This window comes from Dromiciops gliroides, chromosome 6, assembly GCF_019393635.1.
Source record: "Dromiciops gliroides isolate mDroGli1 chromosome 6, mDroGli1.pri, whole genome shotgun sequence".
Taxonomy (NCBI): domain Eukaryota; kingdom Metazoa; phylum Chordata; class Mammalia; order Microbiotheria; family Microbiotheriidae; genus Dromiciops; species Dromiciops gliroides.
The window spans coordinates 30,308,465-30,330,729 of NC_057866.1; the positions used below are offsets into that span (position 1 = coordinate 30,308,465).

At 40.0% G+C, this 22,265-nt stretch overlaps 1 protein-coding gene across 11 annotated transcripts in view; it reads left to right on the plus strand.

Moving 5' to 3' along the window:
• Window positions 1–22,265, plus strand: part of LRRC4C (leucine rich repeat containing 4C) — a 1,453,400-nt gene that overhangs the window by 1,217,323 nt on the left and 213,812 nt on the right. For 5 of the 11 annotated variants that reach the window (XM_043971640.1, XM_043971643.1, XM_043971644.1 and 2 more), the window contains exon 1: window positions 14,935–16,042. The exons of the other annotated variants lie outside the window; for them this stretch is intronic. The gene's annotated coding sequence lies outside the window, so the exon portion shown is untranslated. Of the gene's footprint in view, window positions 1–14,934; window positions 16,043–22,265 lie in introns of those variants that run through there. 11 annotated transcript variants of the gene reach the window in all.

The window sequence follows — 22,265 nt, forward strand, 5'->3', positions numbered from 1 at the left end:
GTTTGTAAGATGTGTCATTGATTTAGTTTGAGAATTGGAGGGATTCAAGGAAGAAAAAAAACTTGGAAAACTCAGTAACATTATTATCTGTAGCTCCAAATATGTAGGGATCAATCAACATGTACTCTGTTCTGTGCACTGGAGATACAAATATAAAGTCCTACCCTCGAGTAGCTTCCATTCTGCTTTTTCAGAGCTCAAGTTCAAGTGGAGTCTTTATGATGTTGAATAATCATCAGCCATTTGGACCATAGGACACCAATCTATCCATCAGCCTTCAATTTTCACTTTTATTCTTGTTTTTAAACTTGTTAAGAGTGTTCTCGGGTGGCATACTCACTACAAAGAATAATAGCCTCCCAGTGTTGCAAGAGATCCCAGAGGGCCTTCAGTTCAATGCATTTTTGAATGGGAATTCCTTCCCCAAGTGGTTATGCAGCCTCCTCTTGAAGGTGAGTGGAGGTGTGTAAGTAGGGGGAGGGGTGAAATGGAGGGATGCAACTAGGAGGAGGAAGAAATACCATTCACCAAGGGAGCCCATTCCAACTTTACACAGACCCAGTTAGGAAGGTTTTTGGTTTTTCATTTTGTCCTTACATAAGAACTAATTCTTCATCACTATATTTCTCTGAGTTCTATCCTCTTTTGCCAAAGAAGACAGGTCTAACCTGCCTTCCTCATGACAGTCCTTCAAATATGTGAACACTAGTGTATTTCTTCCCTACCTCCCATCAGATCTTCTGTTCTCCAGGATAAATCTCTTTCTTTAAGCTAATCCTCATACACTATGGTATTCAGTCCACTCACATGATGGAAGCATGGTAATTTGCCATTGTTCTTCAAAAAAATGTGCCAATGATGAGTACATACAGTGTACCAGCTGTGGCCTCACCAGGGCAGAATACCCTAGGTCTATCATCTCTCTCATTCTGGACACTATCCTCACCCCCGTAATGTGTCCTTTCCTTGGCTATCATGAAGCCAGCCCTACTGACTGAGAATGCTCGCAAAATATTTCAACTCCTAGCTATCTTTTTTCATGAGAAAGGTATGTCTAGCCATTCATTCTGCATATTGTGCTTGTGAAATCAATTCCTTAAAGTTTGGACTGTATATTTATCCCTATTAACATTTCTTTCCTTTGATTCAGTCCATCATTCTAGCTTGGTAAGTTCTTTTCAAATGAAAAAAAAAAAGGCAGCTAGGTGTTGCAGTGGATAAAGCACCAGCCCTGGATTCAGGAAGTCCTAAGTTCAAATCCGGCTTCAAATACTTGACACTTACTAGCTGTGTGACCTTGGGCAAGTCACTTAACACTCATTGCCCTGCCCCCCCCCCAAAAAAAAGTATGACCTACTTAGCTAACCCTTGTAAGGTTACACTCTAATATTCATCAAATAACATCATGGAAAATGTATGTGTGTATGTATATGTGTATTTTGCATTAACATATATGCATGTGTATGTATATACAAATGTATTTATATACACATGTGTATGGTATTTGAAGTGATGACTGATATCTCCAAATGTTTAAAGGACTGTCCTCTGTATCAGGTTAGGCTTTTTTTTTTTTTTAAGTATTACTACTCTCAAGGCCCCAACTGAAATCAATGGATGAAAATTACAGGGGTACCTATTTAATAGTTGCTTGTTAATATTATAGAAAATAATTTATCTCTTAATATATGTATGCATGTGTATATACATGTATCCACACATATACATATATGCACATGTGTATACACATACACATGTATGTCTTCTATTGTAGGCCTTTCCTCAATCATTTTCTTTTTTAATTCTCAGCAAGTTCTGACATTGTCAATCACCCTCTCCTGAATATTCTCTAATCTCTAGGTTTTTGTTACACTGCTCTCTCCTGATTTTCTTTTTATCTATTTGGTCACTTCCTCTGTCTCTTTTGGTGGGACCATCATCCAGGTCACACACATTAACCACAGGTATCTCCCAAAGCTGGGAGGTCCCAGCAGAGTCACCAGGGTATCTAGGTTTCTTTTTGAACCACACGTGTTCTTCTCTCTTTTGCTAACTTCTAAATACTTTAATAAATGCTTAATGCCCCCAAAGACTTTGAGGACTGTGATTGCTTTTGCCTTTTTTTGTATCTTCAGCACTTAGCACAGTGCCTGACACAAAGTAGATGCTTAATAAATTCTTTTTGACTGACTGACGACACATGACAAAGAAAAATTAAGAACAGAGAGCCTTTGGCTATTTCTATTTAGTAGCCATTTTTTAAGATCACACAAAGTTATAATACTTCCAAGACCTATGTTTTCATGGTGTTAGAATTCATTTCACGCATGTAGATAAATGAGGGAATGAAAAATCATTTTTAGGCACTAAATATAGGCAAAGCCTATGCTATGCCCTGTAGGTACAAGTGGAAAAGCAAGCCTGCACCTGTTCTAAAGGAACTCTTTCTTTCTTTCTTTTTTTCTTTCTTTCTTTCTTTCTTCCTTCCTTTCTTTCTTTCTTTCTTTTTCTTTCCTTCTTTCTTTCTTTCTGTCCTTCTTTCTTTCTTTTTAGCCTTCATTATTTTTTAAATTTATTTTCTTTTCAATCCATGGAACAAAACAATCATTTCCATTGCACAGTAGAATAACAAAGATGATTGAATATGAAACTGCCAATCTACCATGTACCACTTCCTATTCCCGAAGTTATCATATAAATTTCTCTATTTTTTTTCAAACATCATTTTTTTCACTTCCTAATATCATTCAAAGATAACATATATAGAAGGGTGAAGCTAGAGGAAATGGTGAAGCCCAGGGATCCTTTGGATTCAGCCACAAGAGAGAATCCATCTGTAGTGCCATTCTCATTGATAAATCCTTGTCTGTTTCTGATGCTGAACCTGTGGACAGTGCCAACCATTTGGGTGATGTGGAATTTCTTTTCTTACTTTTCAGATCCCATCTCCTCTAGCCCTAATAGAACATCCTAGAGTTTTCATGGATGAAAAGATTATCACTTGGTGGCCAACCTGGTGAATCATCTTGTCCACGAGATTCTCTTGTTCCAATTACCGAAATGAATATCGATGGCTTACTTTGCACAAATCAGCAGGTTTTTCAAAGCAGAAATTAGCTCCTAAAGAAATGCTGTGTGTATAAAAACTCAGACATCTTAACATAGGGAATGCCTGGCTGTCTTTGAATCCTACAACATTAATCCAGCTGGAGGGTTCTAATCACAGATGTGCTAATAGGTCATTACCCCATAAGGGGAGTGAATATTGAAGTCCATATATATTTTTCTAAAACTGAACCCTAAGGAGGAACAAAAACTGGCTTTACTTAGATTTGCTCTGTTTGGCAGATACCAAAATGAATTTTTTTAGACATGATAAGCATGAGGCAGCCTGGCAAATAATGGAAAAAGCAGTGATTCTAATGTTAAATCCTAGTTCCGCCAGTTTCTCCCCACGTGACTTTGGCCAAATCACTTTACCTCTCTGTGGCTCAGTTTCTTTATCTGAAAAACGAAGGCAGGGGTCAGATTAATGTTCCTTTCAGTGTTATATCCTATGTACTTTTATAAGTTTTTCCCTAGGTACTAGATGCTGTTTTAGCCAGATAAAATGCAGCTGTCTTTGCCAAATTATACAACTGGATTCACACCATCTCTTAATTCCTAGTGGAGTTTTAAAGATACCTTTGCAGGCAATTTTCTTCCCGGTGCAAAGGATCCTAATTTAGACTGTACAAAAATACCACAGTGTAGTTTCCATGCAAAATACCATCTCCCTTAGAGACGCTTAATAAAGGAGGAAAGAAATTGTGTTCCACAGGTGCTTTTGTGGACAGTTAGCAGGATCTTTAGAATGTAATTTGATATAAATGGATATGAAATTGGGGGCCACATTCTAATAAAAAGGCTTGCTTTATTTTTGCTTTGGTTTTTTTCCCACATCATTTATCATGTTGTATCACTAGGCCTTTAGTGTCGAAAGCAAATCGGGAAGTCCCTTGCCCTAATTGAAAAATGCACTAGACAAAGCCTTCTACCCACCATTATGGTCCTGGGGGCATATACTATACTCCTCTTGCCTACTCTTATACCTAGGATTTCCTGGTTGGCCCGTTCTGTATTTCTAACCTGTCATTTTCAAATTTACCCATAACCTACCAATACTTATAACCTGAGAATTCTTCCCTTGGGTCCAAACTGCTAGTTATTTGCAAATCTGTTTTCTTCTGAGCTATGTTGTGCGTCCCGTCTGCTGGTAGTGCTCTACAGATAGAACTATAAATTTGGAACTGAAAGACTTTAGCAACCATCTAATCCAACCTCCATATTTCATAGATAATAGATTTTGAACTGGAGGAGACTTTAGAGATCCTATAAATTCAACCTTTACACTTCTAAGGATCAAAGACTGAAGACTAGAAAACACCCTGGAAGTAATATACCCCTAGCCTTGCCAAACTCAAATGGAAATGGATCCCTGCAGGCTACATATTCACTTAGAAAACCACAAATTGCCATTAGCTATTATGTATCATACTTTTAAAAAATTTTGTTAAACATTCCCTAGATACGTCTTGATCTAGCACTCAGGCAGCTTGTAAGTTGGACCCCTCTGATCTAGTTTAGGAGTTTTTTGTTTGCTTTTTTTACAGGTTAGGGAATTGAGGCTCAGATGAATTAAATGACTTGCCCAAGATCGCATAAATAATAAGTAAGAGCTGAGTGGAGATTTGAACCAAGTCCTCTGAATCCAAATCCAGCATTCCTTTCACTATAACACATATGGCCTTTGGGTTCAGGTTCCTTATGACAAAGAAAGGAAGAGAGAAAGAGAGAGAGAGAAAGAGAGAGACAGAAAGAGAGATAGAGACAGAGAAACAGGGACAGAAATAGAGACAAATAAAGAGGAAGGAAGGAAGGAAGGAAGGAAGGAAGGAAGGAAGGAAGGAAGGAAGGAAGGAAGGAAGGAAGGAAGGAAGGAAGGAAGGAAGGAAGGAAGGAAGGAAGGAAGGAAGGAAGGAAGGAAGGAAGGAAGGAAGGAAGGAAAAAGAGAAAAAAAAGTTTTTTAATGAAAAACAATCCCAATTCTGGGTAATATCTGAGAGAGTACTCATGGTATAGTGAGAAACATATTACACTTAGAGAGTCAGGACCTGGGTTGGAATTCTAACTCTTACAATAATGTTCACAGGGCCATGAGCAAGTCACTACCTCTCCCTGAGCCTTAGTTCCCTCTTGTATAAGATGGTAATAAGATATGTCTCATAAAGTTATTGTAAGGTATCACCACCACCACCATAAGTGTTATTACTGCCATCATCAGCTCCACCATCATCATCTTCATCCTCATCACCATATCTAGTATCCATCAACTAAGGGACTGCATTAGGCTGCATTGGGGACACTGAAGGATTGAAAACTAGAGCTGGAATGGACTTTAAACATTATCTAGGCCAATGGCCTCATTTTACAGGTGAGGAAACTGATAAAGTGAGGTTCAATGACTTGCCTAAAGCAATACTCCTAATTAAGGGTGAGACCATGAATACAATGCATTTTTCTTAACTCCTGGTCCAACAAATTTTCCACTATCCCATGCTACTACATCTGTCTTCTTTCTCCTAAGCTTAGCTGTTTTTTTTTACATTGTCAGCATGTGAAATTGCATATTAGAAAGCATAAAGTATCCTTCCCCCCCACACACCCAAATACTGTTGAAGAGCACTTAGAAGGAAGCCTTGCATATATTTGGCACTCAAAGACATTTTAAATGAATGAAAGGATGAGTGGATGAATAAATAGGTTAATGGTTTGATCAATGAATGAATGAATGAATGAATGAATGGGTTTTATTCACTTGTCCCTGGCAAAAGAGTTTGCTTTGGATTTGGACTTAATAAAGACAGCTCACTTCGCATATGAATGGAATGAATATATAAACTATTAAAAGTAAGATATTAAAGATATGGAAAATCTCATAATTTAAGAGTTGGAAGGCACCTTAGCAATTATACAGTCCAACTCATTTAAATATATATAAATATATAATATATATATAATATAATATATGTATATATAATATTGTATATATATATATATATATATATATATATATATATATATATATATATATCATACTCAATAAGTGGTTTCCAGATTCTGCTTGGAGGCTTCTAAGGAAGAGAGAAGGGAAATCTACCACTTCTCAAGCACCCATCCTACTTTTGGATTGCTCTTATTGTTAGGATTCCTACACCACCCCCACCCCTAATATCAAGTCTAAATTTCCTCCTTGTAATTTCCATCCATTATCCCTGTTTGGCTCTCTGCAGCCAGATTACTACCATCCGTCCTTCCCTTCCCATAAAGATATCCTAAATATGTCAATGTCAAAAGGGAAATAAAGCTATTTATTTCTAGAAGACTATATCCCCCATGACATGATGATGTAGGAGAAAAAGTATTGGAAACTCCATGAGACAAGCTGGCACTCACCAGCTGAATGTCCCTGGGCAAGTCATTTAACTTTGGTGATCCTTTATAAAATGTGAATAATAAAAATTACACTACCCACTTCAGCAGAGTGGTTTTTAAAAAGGTATTTTAAGTGCTTTATACACATGACCCATTCTTTATTCTTAGTATGATGTTGTAATAGTTGCTTTTGTCCTCTGTAATGAGATTCCTAACTATTGACAAACACTAAGTTTCATGATTTTTTAAAGTTTGCTAAATAATGATATTTGATCTTTCTGCTATTTTATATTTCTGGTTACTAGATAGTGTCCCCTGCTGGGTGTTAAAGATTCCACCAGGCATAGTCTTCTAGATAGAGCATCTTAGCAGGCTCATTGTCTTCTCAGCAGATAATTTCCAATGAATAAGGAGACTAAGGAGATGTCCTTGAATGAAAACATTACCAGGGTTATCTGTATGTCCCATTCAAACTCTCCCAAAGTCACCTCATAATTTCCTTCCAATTTTTATGCCATAGAAGTGAATTTGCTGACTTTTAACATTTTATAATTTTGTTTATAATTAATGCCTCCAAAACACTTAAAAAAAATTTTGGCGGGGGGTGTTTTGTTGACTTCAGATACAATGTCTGTTGAATAAACACTTGTACTTAAAATTAATAATAGATCACTCATATATGTATATTATATGAATATATACATACACATATACATATGCATATGGAGAAGGAAATAGCAGATCATTCCAGTATCTCTGCCAAGAAAACCTTTAATAGGGTCACAGAGAGTCAGACGTGACTGAAAAATGACTTAACAAAATGCATATGCATATATATATATATATACATACACATATAAATAGATATACACATATATAACCAGATAGGGATAGGTGGATAGATAGATGACAGATAGATAGATAGATAGATGGATGGATGGATACCTACATACATACATATACCCATACACATATATAACTAGGTAGATTTTTATCCATCTATTTTTCTATCTATCTATCACCTATCTCCATATAGCTTTATTTGAGGAGTGTGGTTTAGTGGAAAAAACTTTGAAGTCCAACCATGTCCTCTATGACCTTGGGAAATTTATTTACCTTTTCAAGACCTATGTATCCTCATCTATGAAATTCAGAAAGTCATATCTATACCACTCAGAGTTGTTGAGAAGCTCACACAAGATCATGTGTAACAAGTTATTGATAGTCTAAAAAATACTATGTGAGTATCAGATATTAAATTACATTCAAGCAAACCAGATGGCACTGTGGGTAAACTGTTGTACTTGAGAGTCAAGAAGACCTGAGCTCAAATCCTGATTTAGATATTTATTAGTTATATGCCAGGTAGCACTGGTCCTGGAATTAGGAAGACCTGAGTTCAAATTGTACCTGAGACATACTAGCTGTATGAGGCTGGGCAAGTAGCTTAACCTTTGTCTGCCTCAGTTACCTCATAATAATACCTATGTCATAGGGCTGTCCGGAGAATTAAATGAGATAAAATGGAAAGTCTTTGCATACATTGAAGTGCACTATTAGTTATCAAACATATGCATTGGGAAAATTGTTTACTCTCCTTCATCCCCAAGTTACCAACTCTTTTCAATAAATCCTTCCCAGAATCTCTCCTATCTATCTCTTTTTCAGTACTCACCCTTGTGATTACCTCCCAAAATGTCTTGGAGTTTATGCTGTATTTCTTCTAAGAACCACTCCTTAAACCCCAATCACTCTGGCTCCCCTTGATTAGCCAACTATAGGTCTCAGCCCAGGCTCCATCTGACAAAAGCCTCTTGATTGCTCAGAGTGGGTTTAAATAGCAATTGTTTCTATTTTGGCCAAAAACTGTGAGGGTGTCCCCCCCTTTTGTTTATTTTTTTTTTATTTTAATTTTTCACTTGGTAAAAGAGGCCTTTCTTTGCCTCCTTTCCTACCTAGCCTTAATCACTGAATGGGTGTTGTCTCAGGCAAACTGAGATTTAGTAAAGACCTTAACTTCAAAAGGCCAAGGTCTCCCATGGCTTTGGAGCCATCTGCAGTTAATCCTCTTATGTATATTGTCACTGGAACCAGAGGGCTCTGGAGGAGAGAATGAGGTTAGTGACTTTGCACAGCCCTGCCTCACTTAAATCCAATTTACTGCAAGTCATGATATCACCTCCCAAAGTCATGGTCCTCTTTGAGAATGAAAGACATGCAAAAATTCACAAGGTCACTACTCTTGTTTAGCCCCTCCCCTCCCCCATCACCTCTCATCTAGACTGTTGCAATAACCTCCTTCTTGATATCCGTGCCTTGAGTCTTTCCCTTCCCCAATCCATTATCCACACAGCTGCTCAACTGATGTTCCTGAAGCTTATACAGGTGCCCCCACCCATACCCTGCTTAAAACTCTCCAGCTACTCCCTATTGCCATGAGAATAAAATGCAGACTCCTCAGTTTGGCATTCAAAACAGTTCATAATTTGGCTCCAGCCTGGATTTTCAAGCTTATTATAAATTGATCTTCTTCACACATTCTACCTTCTAGGCTAATGGGTCTGCTGCTATTCTTCATTTTAAAAAAAGAAAAGAAAAAAAAACATTTCCTTTCTCAATGCTTTCTAACAAGCTGCTACCCATTCTTGGAAAGTTTATCTACTCCTCATTCAACCTTTTAAAATACCTAGTTTCTTTCAGAGTTCAGCTCAAGCCATGCCTCCTATATCAATCAGTTAACAAGAAACGTAGCTAGGTAGCATTGGGTCTGGAGTTAGAAAGACCTGAGTTCAAATTTTGCCCAGGAGACATACTAGTTGTGTGGGCAAGTTGATGTGGGGCAAGTAGCATAATCTTGGTTTGCCTCAGTTTCCTAATCTGCAAAATGAAGATAATTCTAACTCCTACCTACCAAGGTTGTAAAGATCAAATGAAATAACATTTGTAAAGTGCTGAGCAAAACTTGAAAGTACTATAGAAATATTAACTATTATTATTATTAACAAGCATTTAGTACCTTTCTTGAATCTCCAGATCTTTGTCTCACTAACTACCCCCCAGAAATTACTTTCTGTTCACTGTATATTCTAGGTGTGTGCTTTTTATTTTCTTATATGTAAGCAAGTGATTTCTCTTGATTTAAGTTAAGTTGTCAGCAGTCAAGATTTTCATTTTTGTTTTTGTGTAACCAGTGGCTAGAACATGGTCAGCAATTATTAAATCCTAACTTTTTGATTATCTGAAGACATGTGGCATGTGCTGAGGGTTCAAGAACAAAAATGAAACATTCCCTGCCTTCAAGGATCTTACACTCTGGGGATGGGGGTGGAGTGGGGAGGGGGAGAAGATACCATGTAGATAGACAAGTAGTTACAAAATATCTACAAAGCACATATTATTTAAAGAGATAAGGAGCACCACCAACTGGAGGAAAGGGTCAGGACAGGTCTTGTGAAGGTGGTGGCATCTGAGCTTTGCTTTGAAGGAAAATGGTTTCAAAGACATAGAGATGAGGAAGAATTTCATTTCACAGATGGAGAATGGCCTATGTACAAAGACACACCAGCAGGTGTGAGAATGTAATATACAGAGAACCACCAGCAGACGACTTTGCCTGAAAAACAGAGTTGAAGATAGGAAATGATATGAAATTGTTAGAAAAGTTGCCTGGAAGACATAATGTAAAGTATTTTAAATATCAGGCTGGGAATTTTCTAATTAATCTAATTTACTTAGAAGTAGATTATTACTAATTTAGAGGCATTAAAGAACAATTGAAAATTTCTTTTAAAATTAAAGGAATAATATAAGAATGTCAATTCAGTATAAAGAATAGATAAAAGGAGTATTATTATTATTACCATTAATAAGAATAAAAATATCCTTAATATATTGACCCTACTCTTTACTCTACTTTGAATACCAGGCAAGTCACTTGACTTATTGAAGCCTTATTTCCCTAGATGGATAATAAGAGAGACTCTCACTGCCTATCTCAGCAGGATGGTTATAAGGAAAATGCTTTGTAAATGGTTAAAGCACTAAATCAATGTGAGCTGACATGATTATCAATTACTATGAAGGTCTTATTTTCCTGAGATAGGACAGTACAGTGATATTTTCAGTTCTACTTCCCAATCTCCCCAACATGGGAGAATGTCAGCAAATTGTCCTTTTTCCCTCTCCCATGACAGTCCATTGCCCCGCAATTTTTCTCACCATTTACCATTAAAGAATTTCAATCTCTTGGACACTCAATTGCCTGTGCTTCATGGAGTTATATAAATTATAACAGACCATAAGATGGAGAAAGAGCTGTTGATCATAGACAATAGATGTCTGAACTAGAAGGGGCCTTAGAACACAGAACATGTAGTACTAGAGGTAAAATAGATTTCAACACGTAGATTATTAGAGCTGGAAGGGATATATAGGATTACAAGGGAACCCAATTATATTGAAATACAGTCATCAAAAGAAAGAAAAAGAAAACATCTCAGGCCACAGGTTAAGAACTATTGATTCCTTCCTTATTTTTACAGATGAGGACATTTCAATTGAGAGAGATAAAGTGATTTGCTCCTTGTCTCACAGCAAATGGTAGAACCAAGGCTAGAATGTGAATTCCTTGAGCCCTACTCAGTGTCTTTTCCTTTATTACAGAAAACATACTATTTCTACAGATAAAGAAACTGAACTTCTAATTTTATTTATTTATGTATTTATTTATGTATTTATTTATTTATTTATTTATTTACTTACTTACTTACTTATTTATTTGTTTGTTTGTTTGTTTGTTTGTTTGTTTGTTTATTTATTTATTTATTTATTTATTTATTTATTTATTTATTTATTTAGGTGAGGCAATTGGGGTTAAGTGACTTGCCCAGGGTCACATAGCTAGTAAGTGTTAAGTGTCTGAGTTTGAATTTGAACTCAGGTCCTCCTGACTCCAGGGCCGGTGCTCTATCCACTGTGCCACCTAACTGCCCTGAAACTGAACTTCTAAAGTCAAATGTGTGGACTAAATGGTGATGTGTAGGTTAGATGGGAAAAGGTGGCAAGCATAGTCACTAGGAAGTTTTTCTTATCTTTTTGCTATCCAATCTTCCCCTCTCCTCCTGATCCATATTCCTTATTTTTATGTTTCATAGATTCATTCATTTTGAAACGCAGCAAAGATGCCTAACAACATTTTTGGGGAAAAAAAAGTCCTTGGACTTGCTGACTCAGAACACTGGGCCCTGAGTCAGGAAGACCTTAGTATCTGGGACTTTGGGCAAATGACTTAAACTCTGTTGGCCTCAGTTTCCTCAAATGTCAAATGTGGATAACAACAGAACCTACCTTGCAGGATTGTGGTGATGATTAAATAAAATAATATGTTAAAAGTAATTAGCATAGTGCCTGTTGCACAGTAGGCACTATGTAATTACTTATTCCCCCTTACCTATGCCATTAAGTGTCTAAAAAAAAAAGTTTTCCATTTCAAATGGTATCTATTTTACTTCAGAACAATTATATATGAGCTTTCTTTGAAGCTATTTTGAGACATTCGTGAATCTACATGTATATGGCTTATTAGTCGAAAACTACAATTGAGATTTCTTTATGGATAAGAGTTTTTGAAGCCAAATTAAGGTTTTGGTTAGCTGTCATCTTTGTTCTTTGAAAGTGCTCATGACCAAATTGAAATATCATCTCTGCCACTTCTTTCTGTGTGACCATGAACAAATCTCAAACTCTGTGCACCCATCCCTTTCACCTCTAAAACTCTGATTCTGTTACAATGTATTATTCATTGAGAAGTACAAACAATGCAATCACCCCTCACTTAATTCATTCCTATTATTCCAATAATGGAATCTGTGATCTCATCAAATGTTGGTTTTCCTTCCAGTGAGGCAGACAACAAACACTCTCTGCTTGGCCATTCTGTCTGACTCTAATCCATAGTCTCCCATAAATCTATCATGGATGTCCACTCAATACATGGGGAGAAGGGAGAGAAAAGCTTACTTGACTTCTTTTGACATTGAGAAAATCCCAGATACTCATACTGATATAATTCATGATGGCACCAAAGCCTCCCAGACTTAAAGGAAAGCCTAATAAATCATACCCCATATCCAAAGACATGGTTTTCCCCCTTCAGACACTAAAATTTGTTATTCAGATTAGAGGCAAATGAGATGTGAAATCCTCTAACTTTCAAAGAGCAGGTGTTTACTCCTCATGTATTAGGAAGTTTTCAGTTTGGAAAGATCTATAGAGAAAACTCAGTGAAAAAATATTTTTAAAAGATTTCCTATTTTAACTCTTTCCTTAAGATAAACTGGTAGCTATCTATATTTAAGGAAAGTCTACCAAAATCTGTAATTACTATGTCATTGATACTGGATCTCCCACTTTCCTCATATTCACATTCCTGAGCCACTCTATGAATGGCCTTAAATATGTAATTATAGATTCCTTTCTTTTGGCATAATTTTGCGTCTGGAAAAGAGATGGAAGAAAATGGGGGATTAATAGATTTTTAATGGCACATCCCTCTGGCCCCTAATTTCTATCATTCCCCCACTCCCCCCACCCCAAGCCAGAGTGGAGTTGAAAAGAGGCACTCTCTCCCCTAATATGATGTGACGGAAATGCACACATCCACAAGGATGCGATGTTGGAATTGAGTTGTCAAACTGTCCGGAATGTCTTGTACAAACTGAACAGAGCAATTTACTGCAACACTCCACAGGCTGAAGGATCCTATCTCGCATTTACAGTTGCTTTTTCCTAGTGAGCTTGCCCTACCACGGGGTGTCCGCTACTCTGAATCAGGCAGAGTTCTTTCACTTCTGCGTGTCCAAGGTGATGCTACTGATTCATAACTTCACAGCTCGGTGAAGGGAGAGAGAAACAGAGAGATGTCTCAGCTTGCTGGGCATCCTCAAAGTCAGGGTGTCCAGAACTTGGCTTTGCATCTTGCTGGGATCTGTCCTGTTTTCCCCCGTTTGTATTTTAGGAATGGATCAAAGACACGTCCCCCCACCCCCCACCCCCCACCCCCGCTCCTATCCCCACCCCCATTCAGACTAAACCTCACGTTACCCTTTCCCGACTGATGCATGCATTTTTCTTTATTTAAAAAAAGATGATTTCTAAACTCTCTTTGCAGTTAGAGAAGATTTTGTGATTTTTTTTTTTAAATGATTCTTTATACTTAGGGGTTGTTGGTCCTCCGGCTCTTTGCTGTATGCCCTCCAGGTGGCAGCAGTGCCCCATCACAAGAGCTCCAATCCCCTTTTTCCCTGACATCAAGTGTTAATGCAATTGACCAATCAGTGCTAAGATGATGGGAGGTAATTGGGTAATTGTATTTTACTGATCACAAGAAAAGAAGGGGAGAGGGGGGGAAAGGGGAGAATAGAGAGAGAAAAAAGAGAGAGAGGAAAGAAAAAAAAAAAGAGGGACAGAGAAGAGAGGATGAAAAGCCGGAGTGTGATGCGCGCCTTAAGATAGCTGAGACCTTCCCCATCTGGAGGGCGCAAGCCTAGTCTCGCAAGGAATTTGGATTCCAATTCTTTATTTATTTATAAGGCGAAAGGGAGGAGGGAGAGCGGCGGGGGAAGAGAAGAGTTCAAACGGAGCGGATGTCTGGGAAGACGGGAGAAAAGGTTTCTTCCAGGCATTGGTGAGATGGCGCGAAGGACTGTGCAGAGCATCCTCCTGGCCGCCGGAGAAAGGTCCTCTCCGAGGGGGAAGGAGCCCCGAGCCCCGAGCCCTGGGTGGAGAAGAAGAAGCAACTTGTAGCTCCACAAAAATGTGCCAGCCGCAGCTGGAGACGAGATCAAAGCTGCAGTTGCATCCGAGAGGGAGCCCAGGAGCCAGGGACTAGTGCATTTTTTTGGAGGGGCTCATTCTATCGGCCCTGCTACCTCCATCCTCATTCTGTTCTCCCTTCTCCACCCCCATCCTTCCCCCACCTCCCTTTTCGCTGTTTTAAATAAAGGCAGTATCCGAAGTTCCTTCACCTCTGTGCAGCCGGATCTTTATTGCAGCTGGACGAAAGATGGAGAGCAAGGCAAAATGAAGAGGAAGGGGACCCCTGGGCTTGTCCGGGCCGCACCAGCCAGGCCCTTTCACGCATCCCCGCCGCCTTGATCCGGGACCAGATCGGGGGAGTTCGGGAACATCTGGCGGATTGGGAAAGTGTGCGTGTTTGTGACTGTGCGCGTGTGCGTGTGTGTGTGTGTGTGTGTGTGTGTGTGTGTGTGTGCGCGTGTGTATAGGGGGTAGCCGGGGGTGGGTGGTGGGGGCGGGGACAGAGAAGGAAAAAGCCGCCACCAGCCGGGGGGGGGGGGGCGGGGGGAGGGGGGAGGAGGGGGGAAAGTGGTGGTGGGGGGAGGGTTGGGTTTCTTGACAGCTGATGGGAGCCTTGAAATTTTCCTCCACTACCTCCGCCCCCACCCCCCACCCCCACCCCCTGCACTCCATTTAACGTGAGATTATGAAATTGCAGAGGAGGTGGAGGGAAAGCGACAGGATCTAACGGGGAGTTTGGAGGGGAGAAGGGAAGAAGGTTGGATGGCCGGGTAGCTGAAATCAGAAATCCAATTGCGCACTGGGTTGTGATTGGAAATCTAATCAGATCTTTGGAAAAGGGGCAGGCCGGGAGGGGGCTGAGTGGGGGTGGGGGGAGTTGATCCCTTTAAAAAAAAAATTGGTGAGGGGGGAATCAAGGAGAGGAAGGAAACGACGATGTAAAAGGAAGACTTTTGGGTGGCAGTGGCGGTTGGGTTTCTTGCAAAAATGAAGAATGCGGGACGCGGATCTATCCTGGAGCCCAAGGTATTGGAAAAACTGAACGTGCAGGAGAGGAGAAGGAAGAAAGAAGATCGTCCTGCGAGACCTGGATCTTAACAAACCAATGTATATATCTATACATACGTACAAAGGGAGAGAGAGGAGAGAGAGCGCGAACATTCTAAGATGAAATCGACCAACCTCAGACCAGAGGGAGATTGTGTTGTTCTAGTCTAAATAAAAAATAAACAATAAACACCCCGGCCCCACACACTGAAGGGGGAACATAAAAGGGGGGGGATCATTGAACATGGAGAACAGAGGATCCGGAAAGGAAAAGTATTTTCATTAAAGAAATGGAAAGCAAGAAAAGGAGGAATTTTGGAATGAAAAGTTTGGGGTTTTTTGGCTTTTTTGGTTTTTTAGAAAAGTAAAGACCTGCTGTGCAGAGGTGGTTTGGTTTTATTTTTCTTTCATTTAATTTTATTTTTTTCTCCACGGGAAGAGAAGAGATAAATAATGCATCTGCAAAGAAATTTCGGAGAAGAAAAGTTGACCGTGCCAGAATGAGGCATTGATTGGGGGAGAGAAATCAGCAGGGCAGGGTTGGAGCTTTGCCTGTGTTGACTAAAATTGATGGAAAATTGCAGTTGGATTTTTTCCTTTTTTTTCCTCTTTTATTTTTTTTGCGTGTCAAGATCGTGTGTTTTTTTCTTGCTTGTAACCTCCTGGATTTTGCACCTGGACGTTGCCGTGATCGGTCTGAAATACAGTGAGTGATCCTTTGCTTATTTATTGGGGAAGGGAATGCCTCCTGTTTTATGGCTCTCTCTGGTCCCCTGGAAGCCCCCTTTACTTTGGTTTTAAAGACCTGGCTAGTGGTCAGCAGGAGGGGGAGGGAGTGGGTGATAAACCCCATGGTAAATCAAGCCCTGCTCAGGAAAGCCCCAGTCGCTAGAACGATGCAGGTTGTCTGCATTCTGGGCGAACGCCTTTTGCAAATGTACACTGGCAAAGAAAGCTTCTGAACTAGCCCCTGCAGTGTGGGGTGGTTGGCCGTGTGACTGACTCCCTCCAGAACGCCTGTAAGTTGCATGGCAGCCGAAGAGTTCGATGCACAAATATTTAACCATTGGAAATCGAAGGGGTCCGACTTAAATTTCATTATCCAACCTGACACTGCAGATCAGCAGAATGTATGAACACGAAAATATGATAATAAGGCAAGCAGATGAAGGATGGCTTCTGGCTGGTGGGTGGATAGAGGGAAGGGAGAGTGGGTGATGGGGGGAGGATGCTGTTGGGAAGAGGTTTTTGTACTTTGCACAACCCCCTTTTTCATATATGAAGGTCCAGTACATTCTGCCCCCTCTCTCATACACACCAGAATAGGTTCTCTGACTACCTGTGCCCCTACCAGGGCTGCCTCAAAATGAAAGCATGGAAGCTATATCTTCCTCCCCGACTATTCTTTCGGTTCAGAGAACTGGCTGGATGTGGGAGGCTGTGGATGACTCGGGCTGTATATGATAAGCAACCTTGTTGGTACTTCCAGGACCTGCCTGCTGAAAAGCTAGCACGATTCTTTAGCATAAGTAGCTAACTTAGAAAAGCTTTTGCTGGAGAGATATCTGAGTATTGGTGCATACTCTTCTCATTGACTCCCTTGCCCCCTATGAATTGGGAGTTGGGGGGGGGGTTGAAGAATGGAGGCAAGAGCACAAGGCCTGAGAGAACCTTAGAGAGCACAGAGGACTGGTGGGAAAAAATGGGTCCCCTTCATCTTCTTAAGGCTGGTCTGGTTGGTAGGTGTGGGCTTAGGATTTTTTTTTTCTAAGCTCTTTCTGCCCACCTCCACCTCCTACTTTTGGGGCTCCTAGCAGAAGCTGGAAATCTTTGGTTAAGGGCTGAAAAGCAGCATGAGTCAAATGACTGGTGAGCACCTCAGAGCTATCAGAAAGTGAGGGTTAGGTGAGGATGAGACAGAAGGCTGGTGACACATGGCCAGACCTCCTGCTACCCTTGTCCAGTAATTCTCTTTTGGAGTGTTAAGAGTATTAGGGGATGGGGGTGGAGGGATGATACTGGAAGAAGATGGGAAGAAATCTCACATGATCCTCACATCCTGACAGCTTGAACAGAACTCTTCACCCTACACCCACCCTTGATCCTCCCCACCCCCATCATCTCTTTTCTTCTTTGGGCTTTCTCCTATAATATGGCTTGGGGGGGAGGGGGGAATGGGACAGAAAGCAGATGTAGCTGGATTTGGTGCTGTAATATGTTTGTTTTGTCAGTTAATAACATCTCTCAACTATAAATCTTCCCAGAGAGTCTTTTATGAACTCTTTCTTGAAAGAAATGGGGAGGTAGGAGCGGAGCAGGAGTATTCCCCCTACTTACTGCCTTTGGGTTGTGCTGATATAGTTTCTTCTTATGAGTGCTGGCTGTTGAACAGACATTAAGAAGGGGGTAGTTCTGGATTTAAATTTGAGAGGAGATCATGGAAAATGGGGACCACCAAATAAAGATACAGGGCTTTGATTCCATTTCTGTTTTCCACTGTCTCCTAATACAGAACTACATCAAGCCAAGGGCTGGACACTAAGGCCCACCTAATGTAGTTTTCTGGGCATGTGTACCCAGGTTGGATGTAAAGTGGGCAATAAGTTTGTCAACCTGTGAAAATCATTGCACAATTTCCCCAAGCCCCCTGTTGGTTTCTGCATATTTTACCACAATTGTCTGCAATGAGTCTGTATGTTTTTTCTATGTGGCTAAATTTGCAATATTAGATCCATTCAATTTATGCTAAGCTGCCACTCAGCCAACTTATTAAAAGTGAGGACTGGAAAATAAACATTTCTATGTATATATGTATGTGTATCTCTTGATCTATATGTGTATATATGTATGTATACATGCTTTTTCATTGACTTGTTCAGCTCTAAACCATACTTACAAAGCCCATCTTTGCAATGAACCTTACCTCTGCCAATCACACAGCAATGAGGCGCTCCGATAGGTCAATGCCTTTTTGACATAATTCCCATCATGGTTTCTTCGCTGGCTCATCTTCCATTCCAGCTCTGAGCACCCTTTCCCCTCCTGCATACTCTTCCACCCCCACATATGCTAGGGAGGTTGGGGGGGGGGGTGAAATCTGTTCACAATTGTGGGCTGAAATCTGTGGTCTATTTCAGCATGTACAAAGCTGGAGATGATTGTGCGTCTAAAGATGTACTATTTTCACACTTCACTGAATCACTCACTAGTACAGTAGCCAGAGATACGCAGAACAGTCTGGAGTTTAACTCCTTCAGCTTGGCGGCCCCAAATTGGCGCCACATTTCAGGGATGCTGCAGAGAGAGGTCTTTGAGATTCCTAACTGGGTCTCCATGGGTCTCATCAGCATAGATCCTGGCTTGTCCGCAGAGAGCTATAAGTGACCTATCCTCTGATTATCATGGTGGACAGAAAGCCTGAGTTGGAAAGTCAAATCATTTGAGTGCGTAGATTTATGGAAAAGGCAGGGAGTTTTTTGGAGGTAGATTTTCATTGACTATTGCTTAAGGACTTGGGGATGAATCAGGGTGAGGAATGTGAATGCTGCCCCCCCCACATGGACAAGTGTGTATTTGTATATGTGTGCATCTGTATGAGGGCTGGGGTGGGGGGCGGTGTAGTCAGGGTATGTACTGACCAGACAGGGACTTTGCCAATAACACTTGCAGAGGCAGTGCATGGGAAATAAGCATTCTTCTAAAGCCAAGAATTTGAGTAGCATCCCCTGCTTGGAAATTAGTTGATGGTTTCTTCCCCATGCTCTCACATTTTATTCATGTCAGTACTGCTTCTTGTTGAGAACAGGTTTACTACAAAATATGAAACCTTGATATGAAATCTTGGGTTCAAATCTAAGGTTTTGAGGCACAGGACACATGTCCTGAGAGGGGACAGGCAATAAATCTCAGAACAAATGCTTTTTTCCCCCCTCCTGAAGTTGTAGTAGAGAAGGACACTAATGTGGCTTTATGCCATCAGTCCGTTTAATAGATACAGAATGTAACCCTTCTATTTTAAAATAATTTTGAAGAGAATATTGCATGGTTCTCCAGTGAGATAGAATGGAGTAATGGATAGATTACTGAACTCAAAGTCAGGAAGCACTGGCTTCAAATCCTACTCCCAGACACTTAGTAAAGACATTGTCACTGAACAAGTTGTGTGTGTGTGTGTGTGTGTGTGTGTGTGTGTGTTTAACCTGTCTAAGCCATAGTTTCTTCAAGTATAAAATGGGAATAATAATAGTGCCTACCTTACAGTTTGTTACAAAGATCAAATGAACTAGTTAGCTTCAGTGGAGAGAATACTAGCTTTGTATTCTTTGTATTCTTTCAGTGGAAGGAATACTGAGTTTGAGTTCTAATCCCAGTTTTTCCACTCACCACCTTGATGACCTTCGGCAAGTCCCAACTTCTCTGGGGTTTCATTTCTACAGTTCCAATGTCAGGGGATTGGACTGAATGACTTCTGAAGTACATTCTTCCTTTAAATCTTCAATGTTCTACAGTCATTTTTCAGTTGTGCCTGATTCTAAGTGACACCCAGGTAGAATGAGCATTTCTATATACAAAGAATAGAATGTCAGGATTGTATGTTGAAGCTGTAATATGAATAGCTTCCTTTTTGGTGTGTATTTAATAAATTCAGTAGGGCATTATCAAAGTTGCCCCACATGTCCAATTGGAAACATAGACAAGCAGCTGGTAGTAGAGTAAATAGAACATAGGACCTGGAGACTGGAAGAACTGAGTTTAAATCCTACCTCAGATGTTTACTAATTAAATGACCCTGGGCCAGTCTCCTATTCTCTTTCTACCTCAGTTTCTTCATCAGAAAATGGGGAAAATCCTATGGTAGGATTGTTGTGAGGATTCAAATGATATATTAAATGTAGTAGTTGTTGTTGTTGTTCAGTCATGTCTGATCCTTCTTGACCCCATTTGGGATTTTCCTGACAAAGATACTAGAATAATTGCCATTTCCTTCTACAGATCATTTTTATAGATGAGGAAATTGAGGCAAACAGGGTTAAGTGACTTGCCCAGGGTCACAAAGATAGTAAGTGTCTGAGACTGGATTTGACCTCATGTCCTCCTGACTCCATCCACTGCCCCACCAGCTGTATTTCCAGTACTCTAGTATAAATCACTTTGGAAAAAATAAAGCATGAAATAAATGTAAATTGTTCATGATTATCATTGTAGACCTCAAAAGGCAAAAGGAAATATTTCGCCAACTTAGAAATTCACTTTAGACTTTACAGTATGAGTATTGAATTTGAGAATGTGACCTGGATTCAAATTCTTCTTCTTTTACCTACTACTGGATTGCAGTGCCTTAATCTCCCCACCTCCCCTGGCTGTCTCTGAAGTAGTTTTTAAACACAGTTTAAAGTAACCCCTAGTTAGGATTATCAGTTTTGACCTGAAAGGAATTTAGAAGCTGGTCTAGTTCAACTAGTTCATATTATATGGGAGGAAACTGAGTCCCACAAGGAGGAAGTGAACTCTTTAGGTCATATAGGTAGTAGACAACAAAAGTAAGATTTGAACTCAGCTCCTAGAACTCCAAAAATAATTCAGTTCCCTTATACTCCAATGACTCAAATAGTTTTTGTTTTGTTTTGTGGGGCAATGAGGGTTAAGTGACTTGCCCATAGTCACATAGCCAGTAAGTGTCAAGTGTCTGAGGCAGGATGGGAACTCAGGTCCCCCTGAATTTAAGGGCAGTGCTTTATCCACTGTACCACCTAGCTGCCTCCAGCTCAAATAGTTTTGATTCTGTCTTCTTTACAATTCAATTGACTTCTGCTGTGTGCTGGTCACTAGGGATAGGAAGACCACCCCTACCTCTCCACCCTCCTGTAAATCAAAAGAGCAAAATAAAACTGGCCCTAGCCTTGAGGGAGTTTTAAATGCCACATAGTAAGTAGGGTTATAACAAAGAATAGAAAGAATTCATGTAGTCTAAGAGGCTTTATACTTAGAAGCTACAGATAGTTCAACATTCATTTATTGCAAATGTTTTTTAAAGGAAGATGATGATTTTAAAGCATTTTTTTTTCCTTTAAGCCTTTCTCTTGGGGAGAGAGAGGCTGCTATTCAGAGACAGAGCTTGCATGAGAACTCAGAGTTCTGAGAGGCAGCTGCAGGAAGTCTGTGGCCACCTCTCTCTCTTTAGGGTCTCCAGAGACCCGCTCAATGACCTTGAAGGGTCGAGAAATATGATCCATCTTTAAAATTATTTTTCTCATGGACTGCTTGCTCAGGGTGACAACAGAGAGAGACATATTTGTTCTCTGGACTTTGTAATGCTGCCTTTACCAAGAGTCAGCCCTGCAAGTGAAAGTCATCAGGACTAGTGGAGGGACAGAAATAAACAATGCTGACCCCATTTTGGTAAACACGGTGCTGGGGGAGTTTTGGCTGTGCCACATCAAGAAGCTGATTTCTTCTTGTTATTTCACAAACTTCCGGGGATAATTATGAGCAAGTGCATTGCAAATCCTCAAGTGTTACAGACATGTGGAATATGGGAGATTTGAATAGGATAATGGGTCCGTGGTTGGCTGACAGGACTTCCTGTAGTTTACTTTGGGGTAAAGCAGGTCCAGGCCTGGGCTAAGTTCAATTTGCCTAAGCAAGAGTGCTACGTTGATATTGATGGATGCATAATCAATGTGCAGACAGTGCAATAAAAATGAAGAACCAATGTGCAGGCAGAAAACATAGAGTGTTTTGTTTTAGGGATTTTTTGGTGAGTGTATAGCATGAACACCATTGACAGTCTGGTGAAACCTATAGACCCTTTCTGAGAATCATGTTTGTTAGTACATAAAAGTGTGTGTGTCTGTATATATGTGTCTATCTAAATATATATATATATGTGTGTGTGTATGTTTGCATAAACATATATGTATACACATACA